At 38.9% G+C, this 23,226-nt stretch overlaps 1 protein-coding gene and 1 long non-coding RNA gene across 4 annotated transcripts in view; one reads left to right on the plus strand and one right to left on the minus strand.

The window, feature by feature from the left end:
• Positions 1-23,226, minus strand: part of CENPF (centromere protein F) — a 101,337-nt gene that overhangs the window by 65,699 nt on the left and 12,412 nt on the right. The gene's annotated exons all lie outside the window — the stretch shown is intronic.
• Positions 1-23,226, plus strand: part of LOC132686200 (uncharacterized) — a 34,841-nt gene that overhangs the window by 3,327 nt on the left and 8,288 nt on the right. For 2 of the 3 annotated variants that reach the window (XR_009613504.3, XR_013553268.2), the window contains exons 2-3: positions 12,017-12,081; positions 12,239-12,550. This is a non-coding gene — a long non-coding RNA (uncharacterized LOC132686200). The remainder of the gene's footprint in view (positions 1-12,016; positions 12,082-12,238; positions 12,551-23,226) is intronic. The other variant, XR_009613505.3, reaches the window with a different exon arrangement.

Here is a 23,226-nt window from a genome sequence, read left to right on the forward strand (position 1 = left end):
TGGTGGTTGTTATTTTGGTTTGGTTTGGTTGTTATTTTTTATTTTTGAGAGAGAGAGAGAGAGAGAGAGAGAGAGAGAGAGCAGGGATGGGGCAGAGAGAGAGGGAGAAAGAGAATCTTCCACAGGCTCCACACTGGGTGGAGCCTCAATCTCACAACCTCAAGATCATGACCTGAGCCAAAATCAAGAGTTGGACGCTTAACCAACTGAGTCACGCAGGCGCCCCTATTCTTTCACCTTCTTATTTGCGACAATTCTGTGTCTACATGCTTTAGATGCTTCTCCTGGAGGCAGCACATGATTTTATTTTGTTTTTATCTGTTTTGAAAATCTATATCTTATATTCAAATTTTTATTGAGATGTAGTTCACATAAAATACACTCATTTTAGGTGTATCGTGCAACGGATTTTGAAGAATACATGCACCTTTGTAGGCAACATCAAAATCAACATTTAAATAATCCTTCACACCAGAAGGTTTCCTTGTGCCCCTTTCCAGGTATCTACCCCCCAAAGTCCAAGATACACTCCAACCACTGATCTGTTTTCCATCACTATACATTAAATTTGTGGGGTTTTTTTAGAGCTTCATATAACTGGAATTACATTATGTAATTCCATTACTCTTTTGTGTCTGGCTTTTTTGGCTCAGCATAATATTTTTGAGACTCCTCCTCATTTATTTTTTTGAACTTCTTAATAATATTTCCTTGAATGGATATGCAATCAGGTTATCCTATTGATTGACATTTGTGTTGTTCCCTATTTGGAATTATGAATAAAGCTTCTATATTTTTGCATACGAGCTTTGTGAATGAATGTGGGTTTTCATTTCTCTTGTAAAATACATGTGAGTGAAATTACTGCATCAAATAGTAAGTGAATGCTTAACTTTTTAAGAAATGCCCAAAATCTTTCCCAAAGTGCTTGTATGTTTTACAGTGTATGAGGGTTCGATCTGATGCACATCCTCACCAGTACCTGGTACTGGTAGTCATTAATTTATGCCATTCTGCTCAGTGTGTATGTTAGCTCACAGTGGATTTAATTTGCATTTCTCTGATGACTAATATGTTGACCATCTTTTGATGTACCTATTAGCTAGCTGTATGTCTTCTTTTGTGAAGTATCTCTTAAAATATTTTGCCTATATTTTTATTGAGTTGCTGGTCTTCTCCCTATGATGTATCATATATTCTGAACACAAAGCCTTTGTCAGATACACGGTTTGCAAACATTTGCTCCAAATGTGTTTGATGTCTTTCAAAAAGCAGAAATTTGATTTTGATAGAGTCAATTCAATCTTCTCTTTCATGGGTCATGATTTTTTGAGTTGGATCTGAGAAATTTACACATATCTCAAGTTTTCAAAGACTGTCCTGTATTTTCTTCTGGAAATTTTATAATTTGAGTTTTTACATGTAAGTCTCTGATCCATTTTGAGTTTTGTTTTTTGTATGGCATGATATAAAGGTCAAAGTTTACATTTTTCCATATAGTGATCCAGTTGTTCTAATACCATATCCTTTTTCTATTATTACCTTAGTGCATTTATTGAAAATTAAATGAACACACAAACAGGGACATTATTTCTGCCTCCTTATACTGTTCTACTGACCTGTATTGTCTATCTTTACAACTGTATCATACTGTTTTGATTACTGTAGATTTATAATTAAGTCGTTAAATTAAGTACTATAAGCTCTCTAACTATGATCTTTTTAAATTGTTTTAGGACCTTTTTAAATTGTCTAGGACCTTTATTTTCCATAAACATTTTAGAATAAGAATCCTAACTTTTCCAAAAGCCTCCTGGAATTTTGATTGGGATTGCATTGAATCTGTAGATCAATTTGAAGGATCTAAGAGTATTGTATCTTCTGGTTCATTAACACGGTATATGTCTTCAATTATTTCGGTCTTCTAAATAATACTTCTCTTAGCAGTGTTTTATAATTTTCAGGGTACATACATATATTGTTATATTCATCCACAAGTATTTCCTTTTCTGCATGCTATTGTAAGCAGACTAAAAATTTTTAGTTTCTCGTATTTTGTTGCTTGTATAAAGAAATCAATTTGTTTTTGTAAAATGACTTTGTATCTTGCAAACTTGCTAACCTGTCTTATATTAATCAGCTAGGATACAAACATTCAGTCCATAACAGGGCCCAACCTGATGACCTCATTTTAACTCTGTAAAGACCCTGTATCCAAGTAAAGTCACATTCTGATGTACTAGGAATTAGGATTTCAACATGTAAATTGGGGGGGTGGGGTGCAATTCAACTCATAACATCTCTTAATAGTTCTAGTAGCTGTTTTGTAGATTACTATATTCTACAGGTTATCTGCAACTCAACATGGTTTTACTTCCTTGTTTCCAATCTATATGTTTTCTATTTATTTTTCTTCCCTTCCTTATTTCATTGGTTAGGACCTCAAGTATAATGTTGAATAGTATAATGAGAGTGGACATCTTTTTTGTCTTTCTGATCTTAGGGAAAAACATTCAGTCTTTCATCACGAAGTATGATGATAGCTATAAATTGTTATAGATGCCCTTTATCAGCTTAAGGAAGTTTCTTTCTGCTTCAGTTTGTTGACCATTTTTATCATGGTGTTAGGTTATTAGATTTTATCAAACTCTTTTGCTGAACTTATTGAGAAGATCACATGGTAGTTCTCCTTTATTCGGGTATCATGGGGATTGCACTGCTTGATCTTCAACTGTTAACAACCTTGAATTACTGTTATGTATGCCGCTTGGTGTGGTATATTATCCTTTTTTTATATGTTGATGAATTCGACTTGCTAATATTTCTTGAAGATTTCTGCAACTATGTATAGGAGAGATATTGGGTCATAGTTTTCCATCTTGTTGTATCATTAAGTATGGTTAAAACTGGCCTGGTTTTGGTGTCAGATTAAATCTGGCCTCATAAAATTAGTTGAGAAGCATTTCGTCCTTATGTCTTTCAGGAAGAGTTTACATAGAACTGGTATCATTTATTCTTTAATGCTTAGGCCTGGAGTTTTCTCTATGCAGGTTTTTTATTAGGAATTAAAATTTTTAATTGAAAAGAGGTCATTAAAGTGGTCTATTTTTACTTTATTCAGTTTCAGTAGTTTGTGTCTTTCAAGGAATGTTTCTACTTCATCTGCGTTGCCAAAATTATTGGAACAGTTTTTCAAAATCTTCTATTACTATCCTTTTAGTGGCCTTATCAGATGAATTATCTTTTCCCTTTCATTTCTTTTTTTTTTTAATGTTTATTTATTTTGAAAGAGAGACAGAGCATGAGTGGGGGAGGAGCAGAGAGAGAGGGAGACACAGAATCTGAAGCAGGCTCCAGACTCTGAGCCTTCAGCACAGAGCCCGACACGGGGCTTGAACCCATGAACCATGAGATCATGACCCGAGCCGAAGTCAGACGCTTAGCGGACTGAGCCACCCAGGCACTCCTCCCTTTCATTTCTGATGCTAATAATGTGTGTTCTTTCCTCCACCCTGTCTCTCATCAATCCAGCTTGAATTTTATTAACATTATTGATCTTTTCAAAGAACAAGCTTTTGATTTTATTGATTTTTTTCTCTAATATTTTTCCATTTTCAATTTCATTGATTTCTACTCTTATCTTTATACTTAGTTTAAGTTTAATTTTTTTATTAGCTCCTTAAAGTGGAAGTTTAGATAACTGATTTTAGATCTTTATTCTATTGCTAACATAAGCGTTTCAAGTTTATATTAACTTTACCTGGTGACAGCAATTTTATTTGTTGACTTTTCATTTTCATTCAGCTCAAGTATTTTTTTTTAACCTTTATTTATTTTTGAGAGACAGAGAGACACAGAGCATGAGCGAGGGAAGGGCACAGAAAGAAAGGGAGACACAGGATCTGAAGCAGGCTCCAGGCTCTAAGCTGTCAGCACAGAACCCAACGTGGGGCTTGAACTCATGAACCATGAGATCATGCATGACCTGAGCCGAAGTCGGATGGTTAATCAACTGAGCCACCCAGGTGCCCCTAGAAACATACTGTTTATTAAATATTTGCAGATTTTCTAGATATCTTTCCAGCATAGATACAGAAACAACCAGCTTCTGGGTGGCAAGTCAGTTTTGCACTAGATCTCCCCCACTTCCACTCTGCAGGAATCAATACCTACTCCAGAGGTGGGTTTATCTTTTCTTTTTACAGAGCCTCTACCAGCCATGGAATCTTACATAAAATTGCCTTCAACCAGGGGACCTACTGAGAAATGTGTATGTGACCATAGGATTGCTCGTACTACCATATCCTGCCTATTTCCTGGAAGTAGCTGGTCTGCTACTGTTATGGGTTGAATAGTGCCCCCATAATTTCACATGTGAAAGTCCTAATCCCTAGCACCTCAGCATGTGACCTCGATTGAAAAGAGGGTTATTTCAGATGTAATCAGTTAATATGAGGTTGTTAGGGTGAGTCCTAATCCAGTAGGACAATGTCCTTATAAACAGGAGATATTTGGACACAGATACAGAGACATGGGGAGAATGCCAAGAAAAGGATGGAGTTGCTACAAGCCGAGGGACACCAAGGAGTGCTGGCCAACTACTGGAAGCCAGGAGAAGGGCATAAAGCAGATTCTCCCTCACAGCCCTCAGAAGGAACCACTCATGCCAACACTGTCATCTCAGATTCTAGCTCCAGAGCTGCGAGACAATAAATGTCTATTGTTTGAAGCCACTTGGTTTTTGGTACTATGAAACTAATCGAGATACCACATTGGAGCGGCCTATTAAGGTGCTAGTTTAGGCATAGCATCCTGTAGAGTTAGGGAAACATCCTCCATAATGCACTATCTGTATTGAGCCGATAAAGCAAGTTGTGTCTTCAACAGCTAGAATACCCAGGTCCAGATTCCAAGGAAAGGAACACAAATTAGCCCTTCGCACTATCATTCCCAATAACCCATGTGTGCCTCCCCTTCTACTTTGGGCTCTACTGGGTAAAGTGGGAAGTGGGGTTCACTACTCCTGTGACACAAAAGGGTCCACAAACCCTGAAGCTACAACTGATCTTTGTTTTGTTTGTTTGGTTGGCTGGTTGGTTTTTTGTTTTTGTTTATGTTATTAACACAATTGGACCAGCAGGCAAAGAAAGGACTTATAATACTGGTGAGGTTAATCAACCCACATTACCATGAGAAACTAGGCTTACTGTTACAAAAAAGGGGAAGGAAGAATATGTCTGAAACTCAGAGGAATCACTGGGGATACTCCTATGTGTCTTTATGTCTGCTAATAAGAGTGAACAAGTAATTGCAGCCACCACAGTCCAAGGAGGGCAAGGCAACCCAAGGCCTGACCACTCTGAGAGGAAGTTCTGGAATCCCCCCACCAGGCAAATAAATTAGATCAGCTGATGCTGGCCTAGGATGGAGAAACCTAGAATGGATGGTAGAGCAGAAAGTTGATGAATATCAGTCGTGGCCTTGGGACCAGCTATAATAGCAGGAACCACCATAGCGTGATCCACAAATTTTTCTGTACAAAGTCTTTAGAGATTGTGGCCAGCGCTTTGAAGATACAATGACAGAATTAACTTAATTTGGGGACAAGCGGGTCTGAGCAGGATAAGGTGTGGTCATAGAAAGTATTTCTGGGATATCCCCTTGGCCCACCTGTGATTTTAGCCACCACTCTAGTAGACGTTTCTGTGTGGGCTCAGACTCTTTCCACCACAAGTGCAAGCCATGGGTTACTCCACTTCTCTGATCCAGGGATTTCTCTGGAGCTAAGGGAGCCTGCTAAACTACCACACAAGCACAGCCTAGAAATATAGGGATAAGTATAGTTTCCAGGGACAATCGTAATGAATGTGGTCAGGAGCCAGAGAATACATGGCTCAACATTCCACCTTTCACATGTGCAATTCTGAGAGATCACAGAAGAATCAAGCCCTTGGCACCTGCTGACGTTATTGGGAAATAACACCCTTCCCCTGACTCTTCCTCTTTCCATGTCTCACTTTCCCTGTCCCCCCACTTTGATTCCTGGAATTATCTCCTCCCAAAACTACTTCCGTCTGAGTCTTTATCTGAGGAAAACCCAAAGTAAGTGGAAGGGGTCATATACATATGATTATTTTTGACAAATGAAAAATCCATCTTGGTTTCTCAGATGTTTCAAAAGCCTCTGTAAAGTAGATGGAATGTCAGCTACCTCATCTGTGAAATTAAAAGTGTAATCGTAATAGATTTGCCTGGTTCTGATTAGACCACGCATTTCTGGTAGATAAAGGTCATGCTTTCATGCTTGTTTTGTGCATATCTAGACTTCTTCTGACTACAGAACCATGAATTTAACACATTCTTTGGGACAAGAATTAATTTTCAAACTTAGTATTAGGGGATTTTTGATCCCTCTAGGAAAGAAAGGCTTGAGGATAGTATTACATATTCGACATATTAGTATGATTTTAAAAGTTGATTACAAAAAATAAATATTCAACATCTTGCTATATTTTAAATACATTGATTACAAACCATATGGACACTATTCAGTGATCTGAACTGAATTAAAGCACAGGAAACCAAATCCTAAACTTTCAAAAAGCATTTTCTGTTTCCACCACTAGGTGATTCCCTATACCTTAGAAAATCTTTAAAAATAACTACTGTCCCATAGATCCTGACTCTACATTTGCTTTTCTATCTCCCTCAGTCCATTCCCTCGATCTATCTAATGTTCTTGTTTACTCCCTTTTTAAGCTAACATTTGCTTCTTTAAAGTAGAGGAAAATAACTGAAAAATAATGGCCCATACTTATTAATAAAATAATATAGAATACACGTACATGATAAGAAATTCCAAACATTCAAAATAGATGTGAAAGATGAATTTAAGAAACTGGAATGAAGATTGGACATCCACTAGACTAAAATCCTCATTTTGTAGCTGAAGACAGTGAGATCAAGATAGTTCTAAAAATTCATAGAAGTTACTGGCAAAAAAAGTACGCAAATACAGAAAATCGTCTAAACAAATATAACCTCATCATGCTGGAATCAATTCCCTTAAAGAAATTAGAAACACATTCTCAGGACTCTTGCAATAGAAATTATAATGAATGAAATGAAATAATTTACAGATTTAAAATTTTTCAGTAGTATTTCATTTTTTAAAAATGCTTACCTGGTACCTATTTCTTCCAAACTATTAAAATTAACGTTCACTGGGGTACCTGGGTGGCTCAGTTGGTTAAGCGTCTGACTTTGGCTCAGGTCATGATCTCCTGGTTTGTGGGTTCAAGCCCCACGTCGGGCTCTGTACTGACAGCTCAGAGCCTGGAGCTGCTTCAGATTCGGTGTCTCCTTCTCTCTTGGCCCCTCCCCCACTCCCACTTGGTCTCTCTCTCTTTCAAAAATAAGTAAACATTAAAAAAAAATCAATGTTCAGTATATTTTTTATTCTTTGGTTGGAAACCTGATCCTCAAAAGAAAGAACGTGTCTGTTATCACAGGTCCAAGTTGCAAAAAAAAAAAAAAAAAAAAGATACAGCCAAAAATAAATCTCACAGCTTACAAGTTTGCCAAAGGAAATGACAGTATTTATCATCATGTGACTGAATTTAAGTTCAATTTGTCTCTAGCTCACTTTCAATAACAGTTTTGATCCAGGTGTTAGGTAAACCATGGAGTAAAGTGTGTGATACTCCTGATCTCTGTAAACAGCAGGTTTGACACCTTGAAATAAGAGGTGAAGGAATTTTCCAAACCAGGAATAAATCTTTAGTGTCCCTAAGAATATCATGGAAAGCCTTTCAAAAATGCAAATGTTGAGGCTATATCTAGTTCTGATTTCATAGGTTGAAGAGGGAGAACAGAAAGTCATTTTATGAAGCACTCCTGTGGTCAATAGACAAAGTGAATATACTTCCTGGCCTCTCCCTGATTTAACATGTGTCCCAGAGTTGTTCTTATGGTTGTTGCTTTTAACAAGATATTATTATTTCTTGTGGTATTAGAATAAGCCAGGATGGGTTTAGTAGATCACTTTGTACTTCCATATTCTACCATGGTCTTCTCTAGTAGTGTGTGAGGTACATGGGCAATAAACAGGGTTCAACAGGTAACAAGAGGTTAAATCTGAACTATCAATGATAACGCCTCTCACTTTTTTGAAAACTTTCTTGACACAGTTAACCGACTCCACCCCTTTATCAGGATGCTGGCTGATAAAGAGTGGTTGCATCCAGGTGGCATTGGACAATTTCTGGTCCCGGGATTGGGAGAAGTGTTTGTTGCTGCTGCCCCTGGTGGCCATCTGGTGTATGAATCAGTCGTGCCTTGGTCCCTGGTGGTGCCTGGGAGATGATGAAGTCGTTAGGCCAGTGGGTGGGATCACTGTGAAATGTGAGAAATGAGAAATTTGGTGAATGTGAAATGTATGTGGGAAGTGGGGGTTCAGCATGCCTGCCAAAGCACTTATACAAGTGGTATGAACAATCCTGCTAAAATGGTTTTGCCATTTACTAGACAATGGAAATCTACAAGTATTTATTTACTTTTATTTACTTTATTGTTTGGTAATGCTTTTTAAAGATTTTGCAATGAACCCTCTCAGCAGCCATGAACTCAAGAAACAAAACAAACGTGGGCTTAGCGAAAAAATTAAGTACAGAATTTTCATTTCTCAGTGACGTTGATGACGAATATATAATGTACCTAAAATGTTTACCAGTTTACTATCCACCAGGAGACCTGTAGTAAGAAAAACTGGAAAAAATAAAGATGCTGTAGAGGCTCCAGGATTTACTTCAAACCTTAGACATTATTTTAAGATTTTCTTGGACCTGTATGAAATAGGAAGCAACAACTGTTGATGTCTTTAGTTTCATTAATGGAAGAATTTAGCTGTGGACAGCTAAATGACCCCTTTTTTTATGTTTCAACAGATGCTTCAAATTACAAATTGATCAATTTCAGTAAGTGTTCAATTTTTTTCATGAAATTCATGGAATCAAAGTGAAAAAGTTCATCTGGCCATATTGTAAATACTACTGCGAATTCAATTAAAAAGTTGAACTTTGAAGATAAAATTATTTGTTTTGTGAGGACCATATGAATACAAATTCTGCATACATTCTATCTTTTGTCAATAAATTTCTTGCTAAATAAGATGTTTATGGAGCAGAAATGTTCCATGAAGCATTGAGAGAATGGTAGTTATTAAAAACAAAATTTGGAAACAACGAGATGTTGAACTTTATCCTATAAAAGCAAGGAAAGAATTGAATAAATTAAACAATGAGGGCTTAATCAATTTATAAAATTTAATTTTGAAATTCTACAACTGCACCTTGGAATATACAAACTTGTGGAATAATTTTTTAGTGGAGCTCCTTGATTTATTTCATAAATGTATATTCTGTCCTAGAATGGCATGGAATCCTAAAAGCTAACAATTTTGAAGCATCTACATTATACAAAATATTTTTAAGTATAAATAGACACAACTTATGACAAGTTTTGCCTGACAAAAGTATTTGTTAAAGAAATCTACTCTGAAAAGAAGCAAACAGAAATCATGTGTGAAAATACATTGACTGAAATACTTACACATTTCAAAATAAAAAGGATAGAATTGAGAATTTCCTCTACTTAGGAGAATTTATTCTGAGCTTACTATGAGCCTTGCCACCTGAAGAGTAATTTTTCAGTTGAAAATACTGTGGACTACAGAGAGGAATCAACTGATAGGGAGTGTGACAAATTTATTTTAAAAATACATATATAGTAAGACCACAGTGAAAAAATACATTCTTCAGAAATATCTCAATAACAGATTATAATCAAATGATAAAGCAAGAAAATGGATAAAGTATATGAATATATACCAACAACAATTATTCCACTTAGACTATTTTTAATATTCAGATAATCAACATAAATGTTTCAAACTTTTTTATTTTAATATACGTGAATATATAGGTTTTTAAGAAACAATTCTTTTTTTGAAAATGGGTTTTACTAAAACTGTTTTATAGATCCAACAACATAAAACAACCAATTTGTTGATAAATAGATTTTTTTAAGTTTATTTATTTTGAGAGAGCAAGAGAGCAAGAGCAGGGGAGAGGCAGAGAGAGAGGGAGAGAGAGAGTCCCAAGCAGGGAACTCGGGTGTGGGGTTCGAACTCACGAACTGTGAGATCATGACCCGAGCCAAAATCAAGAGTCGAATGCTTAACCGACCTAGCCACCCAGGCGCCACAGTAAATAAATATGCTAAAAGTTATACTTTTTAAATCATTTTAGTCCCCCTTTTATTCTCAAAAATATCTTAATTTGGCAGCTAAATTGTATAGTCACTCTATTTGAAGTCCATATTGGAGAAATAGTTACATCATTTGTGCCCTAAATTGGTGAGAATAGTTCTGGAGTATTTTTAAATGGATTTGGATGGAGGCTCTTTTGTTTTTATTTTAAGGTATAGGACACTGAAAAAAAAAATAACTGAGAATATAACATTTTAAAACTGTCTTACTTGACTCTCAGCAAAATATTACCCTACATACTTTGAAGGTTGCGTAAGTTCAGCTTGCTGAATTTCAAGGAAGCAGTTAGGAGGACCAATGTGACCAAATGCCCTGGAGGAAGGGGTCGCAGAGACATGGGACTTTCAGTGCTAACACGTGACAGTCTCCGACAAGCCTACCTTGTGGGGGGAGGGAGGGGTCTCCCTACAACTATTACATGAATTCGGCTCCTAGTGTACTTAGATGGGGCCTGGTTGACATGGAGAGAAGGGACATCATAAATACTGAGCCTCTGAGCCATGGTTTCAGAAAAGGTACGCTGTACCTCTGTATATCACAGAATAAATAGCCAGCAACTTCCGTGGCCCCCTTATATTCCAGTCCTCCCTTCTCCAACCAGAAAAACCCTAGACAAATATCTTATGATGATTCCCTTCCTTTCACTTTCTCCCCAGGGGAGCCCTGACTTCTCCACACTGCTAACCCTTCCTAATTCCTAACTGTCTCCTCACCTCACAACCCTAAAACCACTACTGTTTTGGAGAGTTAATGCAATATTTGAACAGCATCTGAGGCCTGCTGGACTTTACCAGAATCCAGTTCCCTAGGTATCCACCAAAGAAGCTGAGTCTTGAACCCTTACTGCCCACTTCATTGCCAGGTGCATAGTAAATTTTCAATAAATAATAATATGTAGAATTTGTGAATGAGAGATCCGAGGGCCCCTATTCGAATAGTGCAAATTTATCAAACTGTACCCTCCCAGCTACCTGGTGAAAGAAAGACATCAGGAGAGGAGGGGAGAGAATAACCACTTTGTTTTTCCTCATCTAAAAGCTTACTGGAAGAGGCAGAGAGCAAATGAGCCACAAATAAATTGAGTAAAACTGTTCCTGTCTCCTTTGCCTCCTGGAAGTCGGAGGAGTAGCCACTGAGGGAACCTAACTTTTCCCTCTTGGCTAGTATCAGCTAGTCAGATACTTGAGAGAGAAAGCATATCTAAAATTACTCACATTGGGTCTCCTGGGTGGCTTAGTCGGTTAAGTGTCCTACTCTTGGTTTCACCTCAGGTCATGATCTCACAATTCGTGGGTTCAAGCCCTGCATAGGGCTCCGTGCCAACAACAAGGAGACTGCCTGGGACTCTCTCTTACTCCCTCTCTCTCCGCGCCTCCCCAACTCACTCTCTCAAAAATACATAAGCTTAATTTTTTTTAATGTTTATTTTTGAGAGAGAGAGAGAGAGAGAGAGAGAGAAAGAGAGAGAGCTTGAGTAGAGAAGGGGCAGAGAGAGAGGGAGACATAAAATCCAAAGCAGGCTCCAGGCTGTGAGCTGTCAGCACAGAGCCCGATGATGTGGGGCTCGAACTCAAGAACCAAAAGATCATGAGCTGGGCTGAAGTTGGACACTTAACCAACTGAGCCACCCAGGCGCCCCTAAATAAACTTTAAAAAACATTAAAATTACCCTTATAATTTCCCTTCCAGGAGAATTCACTTCTGAGGTCTTCAAACCAGAAAACAAGAACACTTGACTGTTTAAAAAAACACAGGTAACCAGCACTTTTCAGGTTTGCATGGGGCTCTTTGATTCCCAGGAGGAAAGGTATTATTTCATGCAGAAGTCGAATTTGATAGACTACACATTCCGGGCATATAAAGGTGATCTGCTGACCGCAGCAACTAAGGGGTGTGTTCCTCGTCCTCTAGGTGCCTGTGCCATGTGATAACCAGGAGATACAGCCCAGGGCGGGGGAGTACGTGTCCAACCAAAGCAGCCTCCTACCCGGCACCACCACTACTGGCTGAGAGGCACTGGGCAAACTAGTCTCTTCACCCATATCCACCTACTAGGGTGGTTACGAGAACGAAGTGAGATCATCCGTGTAAAGCTCTCAGCGACATGCCATGCGGTATTCAAAGGACGGCTGCTTCCTGTTCTGCCTTGGTTGTCACCTAATCATCTGCGATTTCTACCGGAACAATGAAGGTGATGTTTCCACCTCAAAGTAAGCTTATAAGGTATTTGAATCGGAGGGTTACCTGCGGTATGGCTCTTAAGCCAGGAAATACACATTAAAATTAAGTCAGAGGCTTTTATCCCCAAGCCCACAGGAGTGAAAACATTAAAAAACCCAGGACACCAAAATTCTTTGGTTGAATTTAACAGACACTGTATGCTTGTGGACGGCCACGCCAGATCAGGGCTCATTACTTCCCTTGGCCAGAAGTGTAGGTGTCAGGGAAGGTCGCACAGCAGAAGATGCATTTGATGTGAATCTTGAGGACTAGGAACACCCAAGGTGGTCTTCCTACTGAGACCAGCTAATCTTAAGAATTGCTTTAATAGGCTTCTCAGTTGCTAATGATCACACAGTCCTAATCAGCGGTCAAGGAACACTTATTTAATCAACCCAAAGTCCCCGGGCAGCGTGCTCTAACAAGAAAGGTGAATTGCCTGTGTCGTTACCACTAAGTGGCATTCCTTTAACAAAACTGGCAGGCCTTCACTTTCCCAGTGTTCCCCTTGGTGCAAGAAACTGGGTGCTGGCTTAATAACCTTCGGCCATAAAGTACTGTAACATGTTAGCTCATGCTGGATGGCAACAGGTTTGTTTTTCATGATTATGTAATCTACATTCCTTTTCCAAGAAAGGATTTGGAAATGAGCTATTAAATTGGATTGCCAGCAAGAATACAGTCTAAATGCACATACATGTTAAACATGGCAAACTCAGATCCTTCTCAAACTGCCCCCTCACCCCATCCAAATCTGTGAACTATAAATCAAGGGTGACCCATGAGAAAGTTTGTCCAATAGCTAGCTGAGGTTTCCAAAAAGCATTAAAATGCCTACTAAGGATTTTTAGGGAGGGTATTTGATCTGCTCAGTCTTAAATAGAAACCTAATCATGCAGGCAATCTGGGTACTTGGTACACAAGTACCCATATTAAATTTTCCTTAAAGACTAATGTGGTGCTGAAATATCGTGTAAAGAGTGCATACTAGAGTAGGTTCAAAGACTTTAGGTGCTAGGTGGGTATTTATTGGCTAGAATGTTATTTAGAAGAGCATTCACAGTGTTCTTAACTTCCAGGACAAAGCTTAAAACCACAGCAAGTAACTGCTTGGGGTTTTGCATTCCACAGTCTTGGACTCACAGCAAGCTTCCTGTTCCCTCTTGGCTGGCAGACCTGAAGGGCAGACGATGAATGGTTTGATTCTTATAGTTAGAGAATCTGCTCTGGCTTTCAGCCCTTAAGATTCTGAGTGCCAGACCAGGTGCTGTTATTTTTTTTAAGCTCCTCCTAGAGATTTGGATTTCACTTGAAGATAATAGCCAGAAAACAGACTGAGCTAGGCATCTGGGCAAAGACCATATCCAATAAAGATCCAGACATCCGTGTATATCCCAAAAAGGAGTATTTTGGAATAACCAAGAACCAAACTTGCAAACTATATGCATTCCCTGGGATCTTCTTGGTAGGTTTCAAGAATTAAGAGGAAAAAAAGAGGAAGGAGAAGGAGAAGGAGGAGAACAATACAAGATTCCTAGGCCAACATTTTTTTTTTTTCCTGAAGGAAATGGCCAATTTTTATTTCAAGTGGTATGGTAATTGTGTGCTTTCTTACACAACTTGTATATACAGCTGTATGTTTATGATGAGCTGAAAGTCAAATGCTAAGATTTCCTCTACTGCCTTCACCATTTAAAAGGTGAAGGGCACCAGGTCAGAACCTACCGAAACTGAATGAGGGGAGTAAGTTGTAACTCTGGAAATGTGTGTGTGTGTGTGTGTGTGTGTGTGTGTGTGTGTAATTACATAATTCATCTATAGAGGTGACAGATAGAAAATTCTAGATCTTGTCCTTGTATGGAGTAGTTATGAATCTGCTTTGAATTTCAAGTGGAAAACAAATTAAGAGAATACTAGAATACTAGTTATTCAAATAGCATGCCCAAATTAATTGCTTACGGAAAACAGTTAACCTTTTCTTCTCTGCCCCATTATTCCAGCAATTTTAAAGGTCTCATGGCCAGAAGACAGGATCTTGAAGGAGTGGGATTGGAGGAGGAGGTTGAATTTTAACTAGGCTGAATTGGGGACTAATTTCCTTGGCAGTTCAGAAGCTCTTAATGGAGGCTTTCTGCCAGACAGAACCAGCACAGGCCACTACTCAGTCACACCGAGACTGTCCCTGACCCTTCTTCCTCAAAGAAGAGGCTTACATCCTTCTCCTGTGAGGCAGCCCTTCCCTTAGGCAGACGACCTTCCTCAGCGCCCACCCCTCTCCCCACCACCACCATCACTGTGCTCATTCTGACCATTGTGCCCTGTCAGATTCTGACTGGAATTCTCTCTCCTCACTTCTCTTTAATCCAGACTTTACCTACTTGCAGGCCCACTCCACGTCCTGAAAAAAGACCAAAACAAAGGACCTCAAACCAATGAGATTCCCTTTCTTGTAAGCCATCATCAAGTGGCTGCAGTTTTCACTATTTCTGGTAGGATCTTTGAGCTAGCTGGTCAACCAGAGACAAAAACCTTCTCTTTTCTTCCCTAGCTATACTCTTTCTTTTCCTTTAAAAAAGTATTAACTTTATGATCTCTCTGCCTGGTGCATCATTGTTTACTATACCCATGGAGATAGAACATAATTGAATTTTCACTGCTATGGCATGTGGGCATTATGTTATTTTACCTTCTCAATCCACTGCACATCAAGCCCATATCTGGTTTTTGCAGAAGTTCTCTGACGTTAGAACTTAAAAGCAGTCTTGAAGAATGAAAGCTATTTCTACAACAAGGGCAGGAGAAACTGAGGAAGAAAGTAGTACATAGAGGGTGTATTATGTTACTTACACTCTGGGGACCACAGGCAGAGAAGTGACACGGAGAAGCTTTTTAGAAATATGGTCCAAAGACACTAGGGAAAACCCTTTCTCTATTGACAAAAATGTCTTCAAGGCTTTTGACAACAAATGAAAAGTAAAAATGTTGTTCTACTTAGGCCTCATTAAGTTTTTTAAGTCTCACTTTAAAATAATAGAGGTAGATACAGGGAATAGAGCTCCCATGAAAGAGAAGTAATTCTTTCTCATGAGTCTAGACTTCTCTACCTAGGGAAGCCTAAAGGAAATTGAGTGCGGTCAACCAGCAAGGGTGAGCAGAGATAATTGAAATGCACTGATAATTCAGAATCTCATTTCCACCTCATTAATTTCAACCTCTGTTCCCTTCTCTTGGTACTTCTAAAGAAAAGCAAGGTAGACCAAATTGAAGATAATATCCTGTCCCCACTCCTGCCTTCCCCCCCACCCCCTGAGGTGCTCAGTGGGTTGGTAGAAGATCATTATCACAAGAAGGAGGCAAAGCAAGTGGCCCACATGATTCACCATCCAGCTAGCCTCCCCCCGCCCCCACTGCCCATCGCTTATTTGTGCAAAGATTGCAGGTGGGGGTCACTTGATATGTTTCCCATTTGCAAGTACCCTAGATTTTTCCAAGTTTGGGAATCTTAGGATAATTATGGCTAAAGAAGTTACTTGACTACAGTTAGTAAACCCTGTATTTTTACTCTCCCTCCCATTCTTTGGGAAAGGGTGGCGATTTTGCATTGTTTTCAGTAGGATGTGCCTCTTAATTAATTACTGGAAAATGATCAAGGCTCTGTCTTTCCCAAAAATTTTCCCCTGTCATTTTATAATGTGCACTCTCCCTGTTATGGTATAAGGAGAAAGGTGCTTTACTGTTATGTCATTATAAAAAAAAGAAAGAAGAAGAAAGATACCTATTTTCTTGCAAGGAAAACTTCAGGATTCTCAAATACTAAGTAACACAGCTGGGTGCTAATCTGGGAAACACCAGACATTAATTAAGTATTCTGGAATAATCAGGTTCAAGTACAAAAAAAAAAAAAAAGAATATTCAGAGTCATAGAAAGCCACGGTTTAGAGAGAGGAGGAAATCAAGGCAAAGATGTACACAGTAGGGACTAAATGGAAAAGGGATTGGAGAAGGTAGTTTCCTCTGAGGGTAAGAGTGAGCCTTACTCAAAACTGTGCCATAGACAGACCCTTTCCCTTTCTTTACCAAGACCAGTTTAGAATGTCCAATAACAAGGTAACTATTATTACTACTTGTAGAGTTTATATTTTGACAATGTTTGTGACAATTTAGTATCCTCTCTAAGTGGCAAAATTCTTGACTGGAAAAATACAAGTGAGGGGGAATTTATGGAGGCAATTCCCTAGCCTACAAATTCTATTGCCCCGTCAAGCATGCCTCAGTCCAGCCTTGGGAATAGTAATGAGGAAAAAAATCTAGGCCCTTATCAAGGTACCTGGCGTGAGGAAATAAGATGCATATGCCAATGGCATAGAAATGAAGATTGAAAGGAGTCAAATCCTTCTAGCAGGATATGACAGTTTTATGTGTCAATTTGATGAGGCTCTGGTATCCAGTTTTTCAGTCAAATACTAAGCTAGGTGTTGCTGTGAAGATATTTTGTATATGTAGTTAATATCCAAAATCAGTTGACTTTAAATAAAGGAGACAATTCTAGATAATGAGAGTGGGCCTCATCCAATGAGCTGAACTTTAAGAGCAAAACAGATTTCTTTGAGGAAGATAAGGAATAAGCCTAATGACTATAGCATCAGCTTCTGAGAGTTTCCAGCCTGCTGGACTGACCCACAGATTTCAGACTTGCTACCCCAACAATATATGTATGTATGTATGTATGTATGTATGAATCTATCTATCTATCTATCTATCTATCTATCTACCTATCTATCTTATTGGCTCTGTTTCTCTGGAGGACCTTGATACAGAGAATAATGAGTGAAGACCTGGGGAGGGAAGGGATCTTTGAACTAAGCCTCAATGAATCAGGAGCCAACTACATGGAAAGTAGAGGTTAATTATGTTCCTTGCAGAGGAACGAGCATAACCAAAGGTCCTGATAGGAAGGAGCTTGGCATAAATAAGGAAGTTAAAAGAAAATCAGGATGTCTTAGGTACAGTGAGAAAAAGAGAAATGGCCCAATATGGGATTGGAGAGGCTTGCAAAGGTCAGATCATGCAGAACTCTTAGTAAAATAGTTGGACTTTTTTTTTTTTTCCAAATCACAGTAGGAGGCCATTGAAGGTTTTTAACCTGGAGAAAAATGGCTGCCTCACAGAGAAGGGAATGTAGGCAAACTCTTAGAAGATTACTGTAGTGGTCCAGGTGGGAAATGTTGATAGCTTGGCCCAGAGTGCTGGCAGAGGCAATGAGAAGATGTGGGCTGATTCAAGGTTGTTAAGATGGCATGGATGAAGAAGGTGAGAAGTTATGACATCGAGGATGCTCCTAAGTTTCTGGCTGGTATAGCTGTATAGATGGTAGTGCTACTAAGCACATTAGGGTAGACTGAAAGAGGAACAGGATTAAAAAACATGTGAATTAAGAATTTAGTTTTGGGGTGCCTGGCTGGCTCAGTTGGTAGAACATGCGACTCTTGATCTCCAAGTCGTGAGTTTGAGTCCCATGTTGGGCATAGAGCTTACTTTAAAAAAAAAAAAAAAAGTATTTAGCTCTAACATGGAGCTCAGAAGAGAGATTTCAGCATGAGATGTACATTGGGGAGTCAGCGTTTACAGGTGACATTTGAAGCCATGTGAATGGACATGATTAATCAAGGAGAGAAGGAGATTAATCAAGGACGGAGAGTACCCAGGACTGAACCCTGAGTAATTCCAACATTTAGAGATAGGGTAGAGAATAGGTAGCTAGAGAAATGGGGCAGAGCATGCCAAGGGGGGTTATGTTTCAAGAAAGAGGTAGTAGTCAACTGTGTGAAATGCTGCCAAGAAGCCAAGGAAAATGAGGACAGAAAAATGAACATAGGGTTTGGGACCTGGCCTACCACCCTGAGTTCTGACGTCTAGTGTGTCTGCTTAGTTACTTCATGCTTTCTCACGTAACATTCACAACACGTTTATATCAGGTAGACCACCTATCATGGCTAATTTCAAGGAGAGTACTGGACTTCCTAGGTATTGTTTTTCATAATTGGATGTATATGGAGACCTGTTTGTTTGCTCTGAAGGAGGAGGAAGGAAAGGTGTTGGTACGTGGGCACTTGGGGACAAGGAAGGAAAAGAGAGATAGGGAAAGGAGAGGCAGGATGTTCTGCATTCCCCGGCCTGCTGTTAGATATCATATCTGATCTTTAGGAAGCACCTCATATTAAAGAAAACTTGTTTTAAATATTCAAGTATCCCAAATTCTCGGCTGGGAGACCTATTCTTTCTCTTAATATTGTTTTCTTTTCCTTCATTACATTTAGCAAGACTTGTAATTATGAATATATTTGGTATAATCATTTATTTAACATTTAGGTCTGTGTTAGCTGTAGCTTTCATGACACAAAGAGCCTATGTGGCTGTAACCTCTTGTGTCTACTGTCTAGCACAAGACCTGACACACGGCAAGAGTTCAAGATACAGTGGTTGAATTAATAAATGATGATAGCTTATGTAGGAATGGGAAATTACAGCCCTAAGTTTCTAGGCATAAATAAATTAGTGGACTAAAAATCAGTGGTCTTCTATGTTTTTTCGGATGTATTAATTAGCTGCCTGTTCATACCGTTCTCCTGCTTTAATAGACAAGTGGTGGCGGGCACTGTAAATTTAAGAAATGATATGGGAAAAGCACAAGAAATTGAGGAAAGTTTATGTACTAACTTACTTTGGGGGGGATTTTAGAAATATTTTGTATTCATAAACCGTTTTTTGTATTTTACCCATAGAATACCTCAGTACTTACGTAGACTTCTGTACTGGTGTTTGAGGATTGAAAGGTGATTTATGACTGATATGTCCATAAAAAGCCAGATGCACAGTAACCGTGGTTCTAGAACCACAAGAAGTCTACTTGTTTGGTTCCTAGAGCATTGGTCCCAACCACTATTCTTCAAAATAGGCTTGCAGAAAGGGGCATGTGATGGAACCAGAAACTTCTAAAGCCACTGATGTAGCAACAGACTTGTCTCAGGAAAATCAAAGAATCGTACAATTTTAGAGTTAAAAGAGACTTTAGGCCAATTCCCCTTAATGTATAGTCTGGAAAACAAGGACCTATAAGTGAATTCTAGAGTCATAAGCCCAGTTTATAACTTGTAATAATGTCACTCATGCCTGACCTCAAGCTCAGATCCTAAATTAGGTGTAAATTTGTGTAAATATTTTTTAAATTCTTATTTATTTTGACAGAGAGAGAGTACACGCACACGCACAAGCAGGGGAGGGGCAGAGCGGTGGTGGGAGGGAGAGAATCTCAAGCAGGTTCCATGCTGTCAGCGCAGAGCCTGGCACAGGGATCGATATCATGAACCGTAAGATCATGACCTGAGCCGAAATCAAGAGTCAGACGCTTAACCAATTGAGCCACCTAGGCACCCCTAAATCTGTGTAAATATCAAACTCATATTACAATCAATACTGATGCACATAATATAAAATGAGTCAATGGTTATAGCCTTGGTGATTTACCTTGAATAAGAAACAATCCCCAAATATATTTATTTCACGAGTTTGGAGTTTTTTATATTAGGTTTTCTCCAAAGTGAATCCCTGCTGAACTACTCCAATGAAATCCCACTTTAGTACAAAAATATGTCACTTTTGGGGCGCCTGGGTGGTTCAGTCGGTTAAGCGTCTGACTTTGGCTCAGGTCGTGATCTCGCGGTCTGTGAGTTCGAGACCCGCGTCGGGCTCTGTGCTGACCACTCAGAGCCTGGAGCCTGTTTCAGATTCTGTGTCTCCCTCTCTCTGACCCTCCCCCGTTCATGCTCTGTCTCTCTCTGTCTCAAAAATAAATAAACGTTAAAAAAACAAAACAAAAAAACCCCCCAAAAACTAACTAACTAACTAAATAAATAAATAAACGTTAAAAAACAAAAAAATGTCACTTGCTCCCGTTACAAACTCTTGCTGAGACCTTGGTGAGCTCACCATGTGTCACATGGTGAGACCAGAGCCATGTTTTCCAACAGCCCAGGCACAGCTATCAATAGCTGGAGTGGAGGGTCTCTTGTACCTGAATCGTAAATCCCTATCCTGCCAATTTTTTGCAACTCACCTGTTTCTGTGTACTTTTGAGGAAATTGATAGTTTTATGTGGCCATATACTAATATTTACTTTCTTGATAACAGAATTTGGTTAAGAAATGGCTAATTCTCCATGAGTATAGAGAGTTTTCTCAAATTATTTTTCTAGAGTACTTGCTTCCTACAATAAAATTGGGAGCAATGGCTTCACTGGCTGCAAATCGATAAAAGTGAGTATCAGTCGTATGTAAAAGACACATACAGATGTAACTAACTTTACAGAGCAGCTCTTTACATAGATTAAAATGTTTTGTTCCTTATTATAGTACTGGTGTTTTCCCTTTGTATGATTTTCAGATCCTAGGAAGTTTGAAGTTAGAATCCTTCTGTGGCCTTCATTCACAGTTTGTAGAGTGAAGTGCTATTTTAGCCAGAAATGATATTTTCATGTGCCTACTAAGGCTTGTTTTCTTAAATCGCAATCCTGTTTTCATGATTTGATTATGCCATAACAGTTTTTGAGGCTTTATGCCAACTATCATTTAGTTTGAATGATTCTTTTTTAAATGAAAGAATACAGGAAAATGTGGTAATAATGTTCTTTCAAGAAAGCAAGTTACTGAACATTCTCCCCATATTCTAGTATTTAAAAAACTACACCACCCATCTTTATCAAAGAGCATGTATTCATCCAAAATGCTGTTGTTAGAGGAAGGTATTGAAAGATGGCAACAAAGACCTATTTTGGTCTAAATATGGAAGGTGTCTTCCTCAACCGTGTATTCTCAGCACTTAGCAAACAATAGGGGATTATTAAATACTTTTGGGATAATGTTAAGATCAACTATGTGCACAGGAAATAATTAACATTAATTCATCTGCCTATAGTCTATAATAAATAGATTGGATTTAACACAAATGCAATCATATAAGTGTTCATAAGGAGTTTGTAGAAAAACTGGGTAGAAAAGATGCTCTCTTTAATTGGAAAAATATCATAAAAATATTCCGTTGACTTGATAGAACATATGGAGCTGGCTGGGCAGATGGGTGGGAGTAGGTGGTTCCTGGCATGTGGAAGGGCCCCACAAGTCCATCTGCCTGCTCCTTGTCAGAAGAGAAATAATGATATACACACTAAGTGTTTCTCTCTGTTTTTAAATAAGGTTCATCTAGTTATGATACTTGGTCTCTATGTTTTTATGCTTTCTGAGCTTTCTGTTCTCCTCTTTCCTGGACAAGTCTACTGTGATGAACTTATCAACTATTTTAATGGAATACTTCTGGCTGACACAAATGGTGTAAAAAAACTGAATTGATAGGATTGATCAGTTCTTTTGCTGCCCTCTCCAGGGCTTACCTCAAGATTTGGGTCTCCTGATGTCCAATCCAGATCATGGACCATGGGGTGTGTGCATGTGTAGGCATTTAAAAAGCTCCATATAAATTTAATAAAAGTTTAAAAATTAAAATCAACAGTCCTGTTCACATTTTAAAGGAGCCTTTGGTTATAGTTACTTGTTTTTAGTGAAGATTCCTTCCACCCAATCTAGAACAAATTTGTTTCCTAAATGTGAGATTTTTATATTATATTGTCTCCAAAGTGAGGTACCTTTGAACTTACTTTGCTGAGTCCAAATCTCAAATTTAGTGCAGGTGAAAATGTCATTTTCTCCCCTATGTCGTTAACTATTTGGCATATGTACTTCCAGACTTAAAAAAAAAATCTTGTGTATGTGTTGCCCCAAATGTAGGATGGCTCACAGTCAGCATTTTGTAGCAACTAATGCTTAATCTTGGCTTTTTCTTGCACTTAAGGGGAAAACAAAATTCAAAACCCACAAAACTTTTGTCTGCATCAGTACAGAATTAAAGTGATTATCTCTGGGGAGTGTTAAAATGCAAGTGGGAGGATGTGAAAACAGATGATCCTCCTTTTAATCAAATACTTCGATATTGTTTGAAATGAGAACAGATGATTTTTGTAATATATACATTTTTAAACTTTTAATTATTATTCGCTTTTCCACCTCGTTATTTCGTATTCATACGAAATTAACCAGGACAGTGTGACAAACTCCCGTATACCCGTGGCTCAGCCTCAATAACCGTCAACTCGCTGACAATCTTGTTTTATGCACATTCCATTTCCCACCTCTGTGTTACGGGAAACAAAATCAGACATTACATTTCAACCACAGATATTTCTTTATTTTTTAATTTTTATTTATTTTAGAGACCGAGAGCGTACGAGTCGGGGAGAGGGGCAGAGGGAGAGAGACAGAATCCCAAGCAGGCTCCACACTCAGCACGGAGCTTGACCCCAGGTGGGATCTCATAACCCTGGGATCATGACCTGAGCCAAAGTCAAGAGTTGGACACGCAACTGACTGAGCCACCCAGGTGCCCCTATAGATATTTCAATATATGTTTCTAAAAGAACAGGACGCTTGGGGCGCCTGGGTGCCTCAGTCGGTCGAGCTTCTGCCTCCGGCCTCAGGTCATGATCTCGCGGTTCGTGGGTTTGAGCCCCACGTCGGGATCTGTGCTGAGGGCTCAGAGCCTGGAGCCTGCTTCTGATTCTGTGTCTCCCTCTC

Source organism: Panthera onca, chromosome F1 (assembly GCF_046562875.1).
Source record: "Panthera onca isolate mPanOnc1 chromosome F1, mPanOnc1 haplotype 2, whole genome shotgun sequence".
Taxonomy (NCBI): domain Eukaryota; kingdom Metazoa; phylum Chordata; class Mammalia; order Carnivora; family Felidae; genus Panthera; species Panthera onca.